This window comes from Lycorma delicatula, chromosome 2 (assembly GCF_047948215.1).
Source record: "Lycorma delicatula isolate Av1 chromosome 2, ASM4794821v1, whole genome shotgun sequence".
NCBI classification, from domain to species: domain Eukaryota; kingdom Metazoa; phylum Arthropoda; class Insecta; order Hemiptera; family Fulgoridae; genus Lycorma; species Lycorma delicatula.
Genome location: NC_134456.1, coordinates 128,382,459 through 128,397,598, shown reverse-complemented (window position 1 = coordinate 128,397,598; position 15,140 = coordinate 128,382,459). Strand labels below are relative to the sequence as shown.

Genomic DNA, 15,140 nt, shown 5'->3' with positions numbered 1-15,140 from the left:
AAAATTTTAATGCGTGATTTTCGCTGTCCAACGAAAACCATTAGAGATAATGCCATAAAATATATCTGGAGAAAATAATAATAAAGCATCCAACTAGTAACAAATGAAGTTTTACTGATTTTTCTAACTTTAGTAGTTTTAACCCACAAATTTGAATTTTTTTTGTAAATCAGATTTTAACTGGGAATAATTTCCAAGTTTGTTGCAATGGTAGAAGGTACTATTTGTATTTAAAGAATTTTTTTGTTGACAATAAAACAGCCCAAAATGTTTTCAAAATTCTTATTTTAATAAGAATAGATATATATAAAATGAATTTCATTATTAATTTTAAGGTAAATTAACTCTAAAAAAAGTAATAATTGATTAATTTAAAGTGTTATTGTTATTACTTTTATAATTGATTTTTTTTTTAAATTTGATTAAATTATCAATTTTTTTAATATAATTTTTTTTTTAATTTATAAATTGTTTAAATATCGCAAAAATTCATAAAATTTATGGAAAAAATTAAATTACCAAATTTAATTTGGTAAATTATTTTTCTTTATTGATTAAAATTGACAGGATGAATTAGAATAATGAACTTTTTTACAGAAGATGGACGGAAATTAAAAATATTTCTTCTGCTTATTTCTTAGACGTGATAAATTTTAATAGCATTTTTAAAATAGTCAAGCTTATTTCGAATCTAGCTCCTCTAACGCAAATTAATAATTTCTAAGTCAAACGATGTGGTGAGCATAAAGTTAATATAAATAAAGTTAAATAAATAATAAATTAGCTAAATATAAAGTTAATTTATATTTATTCTTACTCTATCATTATACAGATATATTAAACCTTTTAAATTTCTTTTTATTTTAATAAACGCTTCAAAAATATCATAAATTATTGTTGACAAGCATTTTAATTTAGTTAAAGTAAAAATAATTTTATTTTATTGAGAATCTTAACTGATTTGATTGATTTGCTGTCATTTTGTTAGAGACCGAGTTAGAACTTGAAAGCACCTATATTCCTTTTGTCAAGCTTATATAATAAGAAAATCAGAGAGTTTCGAAAACATTGATTTATTTCTTTTTAATTAGTCAAATTAAGACTAAAATAACTTCCTTTAATAATTTTATTTTTATTAATTTTTTATAACATTAGGCATTAAAAAAAAATAATTCGTTAACAAATAAACCAAGAAGTTGAAAATGTTATTCATTAATTATTTCAGTAGTGGGAAATATAAATATTAACATAGCATACTGATTTTATTTTTTTGTATTATTCTTAAAATACTTAAAACCGACCACCTAATATAAAGAATTATTTTCGCTGCGAAATTCTATCTTTAGGTTCATAAAAACGTATCTCCTGTCTTTCCTGGCCTTCTGTCGTGTCCTGCTTTCTTTTTAATGTTTTTCTTTTTTGTAACCCTTTAGTTTTCATTTTATCGTTTTATTTTTTTTGTATCATTATTTGTTTATTTATAATCGGTTCTAAGAAGGAGCCATATGTAGAGTATAATAAGCACTTGAGGGTTTTCAATGAATCTCCTCACTGAAACATTTAAAATAAGACAATAATTCATTTGTACAAATTCACTTGCATATATTCACTCCACAAAAAGTACAAAAGGCCCGTAAAACCCTAACAAAAAATAAAAAATCCCAGCACATGACATTTGAGTCGCCGGACATCCTCACTGTTGTCTAGAAGATTTAGCGCTAGCTACTTCCCATGATTACCTAGCCGTTGTTAACCGAATCGTTTGATTCCCTCTTGGACAAAAGGCAATTACAGATAGTTATGAATTTTTTCTTCGTTCCGTTCAAAGCACGGTCCCTCTGTAATGATTCCCGCTAACTTATTCTGAAAACGTTGTATAACTTCAATGTTGCTCTTGCTCGTCGTATCCCTTTGATGTATACCATAATACAAACAGTGTGATTGGGTTTCCAATGATCATGAATATTAACGTTTTGTTGAACAGCGACAAATATGAACCCCGGCTCAACAACCAATAAAGCTCATCAAACCTGATGTTTAGCTCTTTTCTCTTTTCTTAAAAATGGTTCTTTCATGTCAAGTGACGATCAAGGGGAAGCCCGAGTTATCGTACTCTGTCAGAATGTGAGATGAAAATGCTGTTTAGGTTGACCCGGGAACAGTCATCCTTCCTTAACACAAACGTGGCATGACTCGATTTATTGTGATTTACTTTTATTTTCCACTTTGTTAGCCACTCGCCGATCAGGTCTAACGCCGATTAAAACTTTCCCGAGGTCAGATGAGGGTCTTTAACAAAAGCCAGGATCGGTGTGTCATTAGCAAATGAGGCGATGATCCGGAGAGGAGTTACATGGTTCGAGCTGGAAAGTCCAGAGTGAAAACTGAGTACAAGACTGGTCCCAAATCATAGCCCAAAGGAGCCCCCGATCTGTCAATGAATCCAGATAACTCGTGGTTGCATCTTATCTGTATAAGAATAATTATGGCATTTAAATATCGAAATATCAATACGGGTAAATACTCGTAAAGATAAAAAAAAGAAAAAACTTGATTTGACGGAGGGAAGAATGTGATTAGAAGACAGGCTGTTAAGTAAATCTAAGATTGTATGTTCAAGGAAATTTTGAAACTTGTATCGATGTATAGAATTTGGCTATAGAGTAAATCTAGTAACTCTGCAAATTCAAATCCTGAAGAGTTTCTAAAGAAATATCTAAGACAATTCTAAGAATACTATGGTATATTAAATATTCATTTATATACAACAATATATGGCTAAATATACTAAAATAGGAAATTGGAGCATTCACTAAAATTTCGAACAACGATTTAACGACCAACTGACTCATTTGATAACGAATCTTTTGTACAGTAGTGGTACCGTGTTTATTAAGGCTTAAAAGGTGGAAACCTTTGAATTATCTAATAAATTTTATCAAATTTAGCTGTTCATTTTTCAGATTTGAAGATTTCCTTTCATGAATAGTTAGTGGATCAATATTTTTTTCTCCTTGTAACAGTTTTTAAACCAATTTCCTTTTGTTCTATATATACTCGTATATATTAAATTAATTGCTCAATGTAGTTTTGTGATTTTGCTGTTAGTTACAATAATAATAATAATAATAATAATAATAATAATAATAATAATAATAATAAACATATACACACTTATGAGTGAAAAGTAACATATATTATTATTATTATTATTATTATTATTATTGTTGTTGTTGTTGTTCATTTTTGCCATTATTAACAGTTTTTGAACTTGAATTTTTCATGATTATGCGATCCTAAGTTGTTTTCTCCTTTTTTTCTCTTTCCAAAATCTCTTCATTCTTTGACTGTTCCTGTTTTCTGTGTTCTGTCCACTTTGCTCCTGTTTACTTCTTTTCTTTCACTTTAAATTTCGTAATTCATAATTTTGTTTCTAATTTTTCCTATTTCTCCCATCATTTCCCCTGTTGATCCCTGTTTGTCTTAGGTCCTTTTCTATTTCATAATGCTGATTGGTTTTTCTGATTGAACCGTTCAGCACACCGAAGATCCTCTTTATGAGTCTCTTGTTGTTCTTCGCAGTATATGCCTGTAGAGTGTAAGTCTGCATTTTCTGATCACGTCTGTGAGTGTGTCCGTTCATTTTTATAATTCCCTGGTTAGTCTCTTCATCAATATGCCGTCTCTATGTACTGCTCCAAAACGTTTTCTAAGTATTTTTCGATCTATTCTTTCTGTTTCTATGATGCCTGAATGCTCCAATTGTAACAGTTTCTGATGCGTGCAATGCCTCCGGTAGTACAATTGTCCTGCAGTATCTGATAATTGGCTGACTTGAAATATTTCACTTGTTATAGTGAGACGATGTGAGTCAGTATGCTTTCTGAAGTGTTGGATGACTTGTTTGATCCTCTCATTTGTATATATTCCCCTAGGTATCTGAATTTTTCGATTCTCTCTATGTTTCCGTATTTTGTACGTATGGTTTCTGTGTCGTTGTTTTACCTTCCCGTGTATTGTGTTTTCTCATACGATATTAGTAACACCGTTTTAGCAGCGATTTCGTGTAAGAGTTCCAGTACTTCTCGGGCTTCCTGTCTATTGCTGCTGAGTATTACCGAATCATCTGCAACTTCCAGGAGTGTGATGATTGTTTTGATATCTTGTGTTCTTCCCAGACGAATACCCTTGATATGTTTTTTCCACTGTTTGATAATTTTGTCCAAGATCACGTTAAATAACAACGGTGAGAGCCCGTCTCCTTGTCTAACTCCTGCTTTTATCTTCCTTGTTTTTCCGTCTACGCCGTATTCTTCTAAAGTATCAAAGAAGGGGTCCCAACTGCCGCTGAGGGAAAGCCCGGTCGGACTTCAATGGACGAGCCACAAATCCCCGACTTCGCCGGAGACCAGCTTCTGGACCCAACAGCTCTTCTCAGAGCTAATGCCAAAAAACGACTCTTTTCAGGGCCACCACAAGATTATAAATTACGTATATATATATATATATATATATATATATTTTTAATAAAGCATTGCAGCAATATATATATTGCTGCAATGCTTTATTTAAAATCTATTCTTCATACATTGAAACCATAAGTAAATCGAATAACAAATAATCCCATGAGTGGAATATCAATTGATACTCCTTGAAGAATGCAAATTACAATACTATGCATTACTTCTTTGGAACAATACATAATGAGTTTATAATAATGCAACAATATTCAATAAAATAAATAAAAATTAATAAAAGAAAACAATAAAATAAACGATATGACAGAACTAAACAAGCACAATCAACAATGATCTGAAGTTGAATAATTACAATCGATGAATATAAAATAAATGAGATGGAATTCCCACCTTACCTATCAGTAAAATTAATCTTAGCGATAAAATAATACTCATCTTACTTTTCAAAATATAATTTAATATAACATAATATATCAATAATATTCAAGAGAAATCAATTAAGCAAACATAATTATCATCTTATGTGCTGTATTAATTATCATGTTATCATCTCAGTTCAGAGAGTTAGCATCATGTCTAAGTCTGTATCAAAGAAATCTATGGAGTCGTACTTTCCTAAAATCCACAAACGTGACCACAGTGTTGTTTGTCTCTCTAACCTTCAAACGTGTACTCAAACTCCAGATCTGTTCGACGTATGATCTTCCTTTTCTGAAGCCTGCCGGATATGCATTTAACTATGGATCTACCTGTGGTTCTAGTTTATAGAGGAAAGCCTTGGAGAGAATCTTGTAGGTGACCGGTAGTAATAAGATACCCCTGTAATTATTGTGGTCTGTCCTCTCGCCTTTCTTGTGTAATGTGTGAATTAACACACACTTTCATTCCTGTGGAATTTCCTCCGTGACCCAAATTCCCGTGAAAAGTTTGTAAATTTGCTTTGTGTTGTTTTTGTCTCTGAGCTTTCAGATCTGTGATAATACAATCTTCACTGGGCGCCCTGTTGTCTTTTAATTGTTTTATGATCTCCTCTATCGCTCTGATTGTGGGTGGCTTTGAGTCTGGATTTGGTAATGTTTTTCCGAAGTTTCATTTTTCAGAGGGTTTCTCGCAGTTGAGTAGTTTATTGAAGTATTGTCTGAGAATTTTGCGGTTTTCTTTCGTATTTTCCGTCTGCTCTTTGGAAGCAGAGGTTTGGAGGCTAATAACCGTTAAGGTTTTTCCTGAATGTTTTATAGAAATTTCCGGTTCTGTTTCTCCTAATTTGTGCCATTTCTTGTGTTTTCTGGTTTTTGTCTTGTGTTTTAGTCTAGTATCGTCGTATGTGCATTTTTCTTCTAATTTTTTTCGATGACTGTTTCTGAACTTCATGGCAAATCTTCCATGTTCAATTTCATGCCTGGATTCTTCGTTCAATGGCCTCATCGAGAGTTATGTTTCACCGTCTATGTTTACGTTACCTTGAGGGGTGCCCCCAACGCATTACATTCTGAACAGTGTTAGAAATTTTTGTCCATTTTTTGTTGTACTCTGATTAATTTCTTCGATAATTTTGTCTTTGTTTGCCTTCAGTTATTCTGGATCTGGTCTGATGATTTTTTCTGAGTTTTATCCCTGTTTTGTGAAGTTGCCGAATCTTTACTTGTGAATATCTTCCTTATATACATATATATATATATATATATATATATATATGTCTATGTATAAAATTTGTGGCTCGAAAATGTCAAAAATTATTGAATCAATTTCACTCAAATTTAGATATATTGTAGTAGTGTATCTGAAGTTGTGTTTGTGAAACTTTTATGAAGATTGGTTGAGTTTTTTTTCAGTTTTGCTCGATTTAAGGTTTGACAACCTTAACCTTTAAGTTTAAAGTAAATATATTGTTAAAAATGTAACGCAAGAAGATATAATAATGAAAAAAAAATTATGAAACGTGTGAAATTGTAGGTTTTATTTTACCTTCAGTCCGCAAAGTGAAGAAAGATTAAACAGAGAAGGTGCCTGAAAGAAAATGAAAAAGGGTTAATATCAAAATAAAGAAAAATATGTAAAGGTTGCTAAGGTTCAATTTCCATAGAGAAAACAGCTACCATAGATATTAACAAAATCTAATTTTGTACAAGATAGTCTTCTGTATTCTTTAGTACAGAGTTTTTTTTATACGTACATTTTTTTAAATTTATTTCATTGATTTTATTTTTTTTTTTATTAATTACAATAGCATTTGTTACTCAGATTTGCTACCAATTTTAAGTAATGGATAATATTTCTGTGTGTTAGCAGTTGCGAAGTTTATAAATAAGATCATGTATCCTTTGAAAATTTTAATAAAAAAAATACAGTCGCTATTTATTGAGTTTACTAATTTTTAAAACAGATATCCAAAACAATAATAATAAAATTACAATATTTTGTAAAGATTAAAAAGTACTGTTGACTTGAACTTCATAAAATATGGCATAACTATGTAGATTAGTTTTCTGCTCTGTGCTCTCCAAAAATATAATTAGAAAATCTAATGTATAGGATATATAAATAATAAAAATTGTGAGTACTCAAGTTACTCTTGATGTATACATGAAAACCACTTTTTCATGTTTGATATTTTTATGATACTACAATACATATAAATATAATTTTAAATTAAGCTTCATAACTTGCATTAAATAAAATATATGAATATAACTAATAGTTTTTTTTTAACGAAAGTGACAATTATACAAATAGGAAGATGCTAATTCATAGTCCACTGATTTATAAAAAATTAATAATGCTGGTTGAATATGTTAGTTGTACTATGCGCTAGTTTAAATATATTTACGTACATTATTTTCTTTCTCTCTTACAAGAAAATATAAATATTTGTATAGTACATATTTGAACTATCTCTTTTCGTTACAAAGTTATACGAGTAATAAAATATACGGACAAGTGAATAACGTGTTAGAAGTTTTTGAACAATAAGGAAAGGAAATTTTCATAAGGCAGTAGGTGAAAATATTGAAAATTCTGCATGTCTAAACTGATAGAAAAGGGTAAAGAACTAAAAGACAAGCAAGATTTTCTATATTTTCTCTTAGTACCTGATATAAAAATTCTTCTTCCTTTAACTTTCAAAGATTCCGTTTTTAGTTCATATTTTTTCTGCTATAAATTTAGAATTAGATTTTTTATACCGAATAATAATTAAAACACAGTTTTAATAAACTGTGATAAATTACAAATATTTCTGTTAATGATCAACTAGATTCATATTAGATTATAGTTGTCACCTCAGGAATAATAAAGAGTAAGAAAAAACTATATAAAACAATTAATTTAATATTTTATTTATCAATTAATTTTATTTTAAGATTTTTATTCATCTTGTAACTCATAATTTATTAAAATCTGATATAATTTAGATAAAAATGTTGTACTAATTTTAGTTTACTAACAAATCAATGTAGCAGTTTAAATAAAATTAATTATTTTACTAAATTGTCCTTTTGTAGAGATAATTTTGTAGAGGTAATTTAAGTTACCTTAAAGAATTATTGTCTAATTTTATAGCTAACACTACACTGAAAGTTCGGTTTCAGTGTAGTGTTAGCTATAAACTAACGTACTTCAAATTATAATTTTTATTCTTAAGATTTCTTCATCAGAATTCAAACAACTAAGATTTATACAGAAGTCTCTTAAGAAAAAAAAATGATTCCTAAGAAGAAAAAAATGATTCAAAAATTGAATCATTCTCCTGTGGGCATGAAAAGCACTCGAGAAAATGAGCGAGACAAGTTTCAGTTCGATCCACCCGACTGTTCTTGAGATGGAATTGTAAACCTTGTAAGTAAAGAAAAATTTTGTAGAGCACAGTAATTCCATATCAATTGAATGGATGTGGTCAGCTTAAATTTCAAAATGTTACATTATTAATGTACAAAATATTAGTATATTTATTTTCGTTTCAAGTAAAATTAAATATCTTCCATTAATATTAACTATGATTTGATTTAACCCATTATTATGTTTTTTCATCAGTAGGTCTTTTATATTTACTTTCATTTTTACTATTTCCGTTGATATTTATTCCGTGAGAATGATTGTTTAACAACCGAAATAAACTTTTACTTTTTTATATTTTTATTGCGTTAATGGTTCTTGAGCTTACTATTAGTTATACTTATTTATGTAATAGTTATTAATTTACTATTTATTACTAATTGCAATTTATTTTTATTGTAATTACAGTCCTAAATAAATAACTGTTTCTATTAATACTAGTAATTTAGTTTCCTTTCTAGTGCTTCTACAATCATGTTAAAAGTTATTATACATGTGCGTGTATAGTCAAACAACAAACTGTAATTTTCAGGTTGGCGGTCCTTGTGTGTGTAATTTTAACCGGCGGTTGAAGAGAATGGCAGTTGTTTGGTAATACAGAGAAGTTATTAAAATTTCAAGCGACGGAATTTCCTTAACGAGGAATAAACGTCAACTACAGAGCGACCAAAGGCTTATGTACGAGTAAACCTAACTTCACACCTACACGTTATTACTATTGTTTTATCAAATATATCTTCAAGGTGAGAATATTATATTATAAATAAAATAATTTAAATTATTCAATACTTACAAACCAAAATTTACTATATTTTTATAAAACTACAGAAATAAAATAAAATAAATTTATAATTTATTTGTTTATGTAAATAGGTTTCGTTATAATTAAAGAAATTTCATCAAAAATAAATTGCAGAATATGGTAATGAATTATTAAAAAGATTGAAAAATATTTTAATTATTTTTAGATGAATGAATAAATATTATTCGTTGTTTTAATTGTATTTTTTCTTTGTTTTTTGGGCGCTAAAATAATGTCCAGTTAGAGAATGGCATTTAATTTAATGTCCAATCAGGCCATTTAAAAGGTAGACCTAATTCCTGACAGTTCATCGATCGCCGTAAAATTTTCTTTGCAGTGATATTAGATCAGTAATTTTTAAATTGAAATGTATTTGTTGAGAATTTTCTGGGCGTCAAAACGACCTTTCTTATTCAATTTTGAAATTTTGTGTTAAGGACAAATAATGAATGAAACGTGATAAATTCTTTGTTTTAAACTCGTAAACCTTCAGTTTTAAAATCGGTGAAAATACGACTGATGAACTCTGTTTGATTTAAATAGACTTTCTTCTTATTTTGACTTTTAACTAACGTAGAAAAAAGTGTTTTCTGTTTGATAAAAAACCGATTGGTGTAATTAAAGTATAATTGTGCTTTAGTTTTCTGTCAAACTATGCATATTATTCTGAATAAGTTTAAGAAGTAATTTTTTTTTTACTTCTTATAGGAAAAATCACGTTCAACCGTTCATGATCTAATTGATAAAAAAAATTTTTTACTGTTATTTTATTTACCAAGAAATCGTTTATATGTTAATTTTTCTATAATAGTTTATTTTCTTACATATTATTTTCAGTCTAGAGTTAAAATTTTATGCTTCATGAACTAATTACATTATTTGTTCGTTTAGTAAATATATGAGTAGGTTTTTATGTGTCATTTTTGTTGCACGCGATCGTGAATTGTTTTTCTTTTAGAATACACGGTTTGTTGTAGGTGATAAATGTCAAAATTTTCGATTCCTGTGCCTAAGTTATAGAGTTCCTACTTTCCATCCAGTGATTGTTGTTATGAGTTAAATCCTGGTAAGATTGGTATTTTTTCTCACATAAAAAATCAGTACTAAAAAAAAAATCCAATTTATAATGATTATTTTAGCTTAGAAAGATAATGACAGTAGTCGAACTTGTGGAAGAAAATTGCTTATAAAAAAAAGCTACATAAATAATTAGCTGTTTAACTGTTATTTTAATTTACCGATTTAGAAAAGAAGGTACAGAATAATACAAACTGGGTTTGGGGGTGATTAATGGTCTTCGTTTTAGCATGATGTAGTCAGTGTAAGCTTTTCTCCTTGACTTAACACTTAGAGTGGAGATATTTTACGCAAAAACAGAAAAAGAAAACATTTATATTATTTTAGCTGGTTTTATTTCATAATCGCTGTCGTTTTCCTTTTTTTGTAACATGATAACACACTTTTACAAATATATTCTTTTATTCTATAATTTTTGTAATTGGTAAACAATGTATTTTGTAAACATAAAAATTATTAAATTATTACATGTTTTATTTCTATGTAAATCCTATCCGGAATATTTCTCTATCAGTCATGAAATTAAAATTCTCAAGTAGGTGTCTTAGCAACCGGCGTCGATCAGTTATTCCGAATATTTATTGAACTGGTTTCTGTTGACGTTTTTGATTGTTTGATCAATAACTCATTATCATAATGTACAAATCTGGAATTACGTGTAAAAAAAAAAGTTTTTTAATATCATTATAAAGGATCTGATCTTATACAACAATTAAAATTACGAATATTCTAATCATTGGTTTTTTTTAATCGATGAAATTTCTATCAATTTTTTGCACTGCTATTATTATCATGAATTTTTTTTTTTACTTTAAGATGTCACTATATTCAAAGTTATTTTAGTCGTGGTAGAACCTTGAATCGGACCGGATTTTAAAAAAAACGCCTAAATTTTAAAAATGTTGAAGGATTTTTATTTTCGGGCAAGAAAATTATTTCAGGAATTTTTTTAAAAAGAAAATATTGTATAAATGGTTAAATATGCTTTAGATTTATTTGCCCATATTTTCTTTATAACAGAAATACTTCTTAAAAAAATATATATGTATACAATTTTTAATATTCTTTTCAAAAACTTGGATGATTAAAATGTATAGTGATATGAATCCAATATTATCTCTAAGCTTTTGTTCTTAATTAGGTCTGTTACAACAGTATTGTTTTCAGAATTATATCTACTATTATTTTTATTGCCGATTTTCATTATTGATACTTTATTTCCACTGTTTATTTTAATTCAAACTGTATAAATCTTTTTTGAACTCTAAATATAAATATCCTTATATCTTATATTTAAACTAAAACAAGATTTGATCCTTTGCCAAGATATTAATCATAATATAATCATGGATAGTAGGCTATAATTTATGATGTTTTGACTTAACATAATGTATTGCTAAAATTTTGAAATAAATAAAAAAATGTTTAGAAATAATATTGAAATAAAGAGAATGTACCACATTATTTTATGTCATCAATTTAATTATTTAAAAACATATTAAACATAATGTAAATAATATAACTAATAGATTATTATCTTAAAATAATATTTAAGTTTTTATTTGTTTATTAACAAAGTTATTTTACGCCAAAGCTAAAATTTGTGTTTTTCAACTCTGTTAACACACATATTTGATTAAAAATAATGGCAATACAGTTTTGGAACCATTTTTTTTTAATTTTTCAGATCAAGGACTAATAAACCACTAAATTCGCTTCTTAATTACCTTTACAGAATTTCAGTTGAGCTTCATTTCAACAGAGGAGCAAAAATCGAGGTGAAATCATTCACTAGCCGTATCTCGCTAACAGAAGCGTTTTCGGACCCATGTTTATATGAACTTTTTTCATTATTTTAATGAGACAAATACACCTATGAAATTTATCAGAATCTTCCCAGGAACCCTATACATATATATCATCGTGTAATCATCTGCATTTTGCTTATGTGAGATAAACGGTAATATTTTTATAAAATTTCAATATTAAATGGAAATATTCTGTAAAACATTATTAGTGGTAAACTATTATTAGTAGCCTACTGTACTAATAATAGGCTAACTGTACTTAATATAACATTTGAGTCTCAAATGTTATGTTAAGTGAAATATTAAAGCAAAATAAGCAGGCAGCAGGCTGAGAAAGTTTTCTTAAAATATCAGATCTACCTGATAATTCATGTTTTTAGCAACCATAGGTACATATGCTCGCGCGTGCTGCGTGCCTGATTGCGTGTATATATAAACAAAATACGGCCCGTTTTCAGGATTCCCTAGCACAATAATATTTATAAGATCAAAATTTTGCATGACATATTTGTTCTATTTTTATGCTTTTACTCGATGTAAAAACACAGTGTCCACTTAAGAAAATCACTAATAAAGAGTTCATTACTGATAAGCACTTTTAATCCATTAAATGTAGAAGTTATACCAAATAAATAAAATAAGAGTTTAATTTTTGTACCGGTTAATTTGTTTTACTATTTTTATAAGAATTTACTGATTAAAGTTAAATTTGTTTTTAATTACCTCTTTTTATTAGTTATTTTCATATTTATTAACTTATGGAGTTATTTTTAAATACATCGTAACTGTCTTTCGTAAAAATGTCTTATAAATGATATATATTAATTTCTTTTCCTTTGTTCACATATTATATTGCTACAGAATTCTAAATGTATATATATATATATATATATATATACATATATTATTTAATTTGCACTACCATATTTTATCCTTTATATAATCTTTACAATTATACATTTCTTCATTTCGAAGGATTAAAGAAAATGGAATCTACTGTATGTCATTTATTAAAATCTTCAAATACCTTGTATGTTTTACGTAATGGAGTAGAACACATTTATCCTTTTATGATGAGAATTGGTTCAGGTGCGTCTACAGGACAAAAAGAGGCATGAAAAAACATTCTACTCAACATACAGGACAAACTAAACTTTTCCGTCCTAAAAGAAAACATCAATTGTAGCTGTTATACAACCTCATGATCAAACACATTAAAGACCGGCTGGCTGGGAATCACAGAAATCGATGGCAACAATGGCTGTTCGGTTCAACATAATTTTTTCATAAATTAACACACCTAAAACCATATTAGTACTATTCAACCCGGAGCGTTGATAAATAAATGAAAAATTAACAATCAGATATTAATGGTATATTAAAGTGACTGCTTTAATTACAGAATAAAGTAATTCGTTAAACACCGAGCAATGAAGCTCACATGTAACCCTATCATTTCGGTGTTGATAATATTTCGCAAATTGCATATTATTTTAGAATGGGTTATGAGATTTAGTAAAAGTACATGACAAAAACTATTAGTTGTATCTGATTGATAAAGCGTGAAGTGAAAACTGAACTGATTTTTATGTTTTTAACATCTGGTTAGTAATTTTTTTCATTCTCCTCTGTTAAAATTTTAATGAAAAAGAATAGTGCAGAAACATATAACAGAAGTGAGCAACCAATTCACAGTTATCACAAATAAATAAATCATAGTAATAAGTCTAAATAATAGCAAATTAATAGATGACAAGATGCCGAGGGATTTAGGATATATACTTTAGCTCCTGCATGTGTGACGTTGCGTTTATATTTTAATATTAGCTTTTGTATTGAAACCAATTTATATATATATATATATGTGTGTGTGTGTGTGTGTGTGTGTGTGTGTGTGTGTGTGTGTGTGTGTGTTTGTATGCTTTCCATATATCCATATGTAAAATTTTGTATTCAAGTACGTATTTTTATTTGTTTATTATCACATTCAACATGTCTTATTACTTGATCTTACAAGCGACATTGGATAAATTTACATTTTGATGTTGTGATAAACAAAAATTTTCATTGAGAGACGGTACCAGTTTATTTGAATTGTGCTCATGCACGAGCTATGAATGAACCTTCTCCTACTTTTGTCCGTTCCTGTATTAAACTGAATTTAAAAATTCACTGTTTATTGCAGTTCATGAGTCGTAATGAGCTTCAAAAGAATGGCTTATAAGTTTGATATGTTTAGGTACTATTAAACTATATTATTTAGATTTCATTACTTTCACTTTGTCACAAATTTTATTATTTATTTATTTATTTTTAAAAAAACACTAATAGGTACGAACTTGAGATATAAAGCCAACATTTGGACATAAAAGTAGATGCAGTCTTGCAAATGTAATTTATTTCTGTGTAATGCAATCTAATTCGTGTATCATCTCTTTACAATTACTTTTTAATTTGGCCGAGGAAATTTTAGCAACCGACTTACTTAACTGTCCAGTTGTACTTGGTAGTGTTACTTTATTCCTCTGAGCTAAATTGTATACTGTATGTACCCTCATGCGCCTATGTGTTTGTATACAGGCAACACACAAAAACTTTGTGGTTTTCTTAACCACAAAACAAGTGGTTTTCTTATGTACACAATTTAAAGTAAAATCATGTTTTTATCCTTGATTTTACGGGATATATTCATTTATGGTAATTTAATCTACCAACTGTACATGGAAGTTAACAGATTGTGTATAAAATCATAAAAATAATTTGGTACACATACATGGATTCTAACTACATAGAATTTATCGCCTTTAATCCTAATTGATAGGTACATTTAAATTTTATATCGGTCTATATTTTATAAGTAAAAACATATCCTGGATAAATAAAATTCAAATCACTTGGGATTTGAAGGTACTATTTGGTAACTTTCTTGTTCAGTTTGCAATTGATATTATCAACATGGCATTTTTCAAATAACATAACATTCAATTACAGATAAAAAAAAATCGGGAAATTCTTGGATTTTTCGAATTCATAAAAAAAATTAACTATTTAAAATTTTAGCGTTACATCTTCTAACCCCCCTCTTCAATAACAATTTTTGGGATTTTTTGTGAAAATTGAATTGCGGTAAAATTACGGTTAAAA

The 15,140-nt window shown here is 28.2% G+C and overlaps 1 protein-coding gene across 2 annotated transcripts in view; it reads left to right on the top strand.

Moving 5' to 3' along the window:
• The window catches only part of LOC142320250 (uncharacterized), a 440,791-nt gene that overhangs the window by 193,218 nt on the left and 232,433 nt on the right, over nt 1–15,140 (top strand). The window contains exon 3 of one of the 2 annotated variants that reach the window (XM_075357951.1): nt 8,842–9,052. The exons of the other annotated variant lie outside the window; for it this stretch is intronic. The gene's annotated coding sequence lies outside the window, so the exon portion shown is untranslated. The remainder of the gene's footprint in view (nt 1–8,841; nt 9,053–15,140) is intronic. 2 annotated transcript variants of the gene reach the window in all.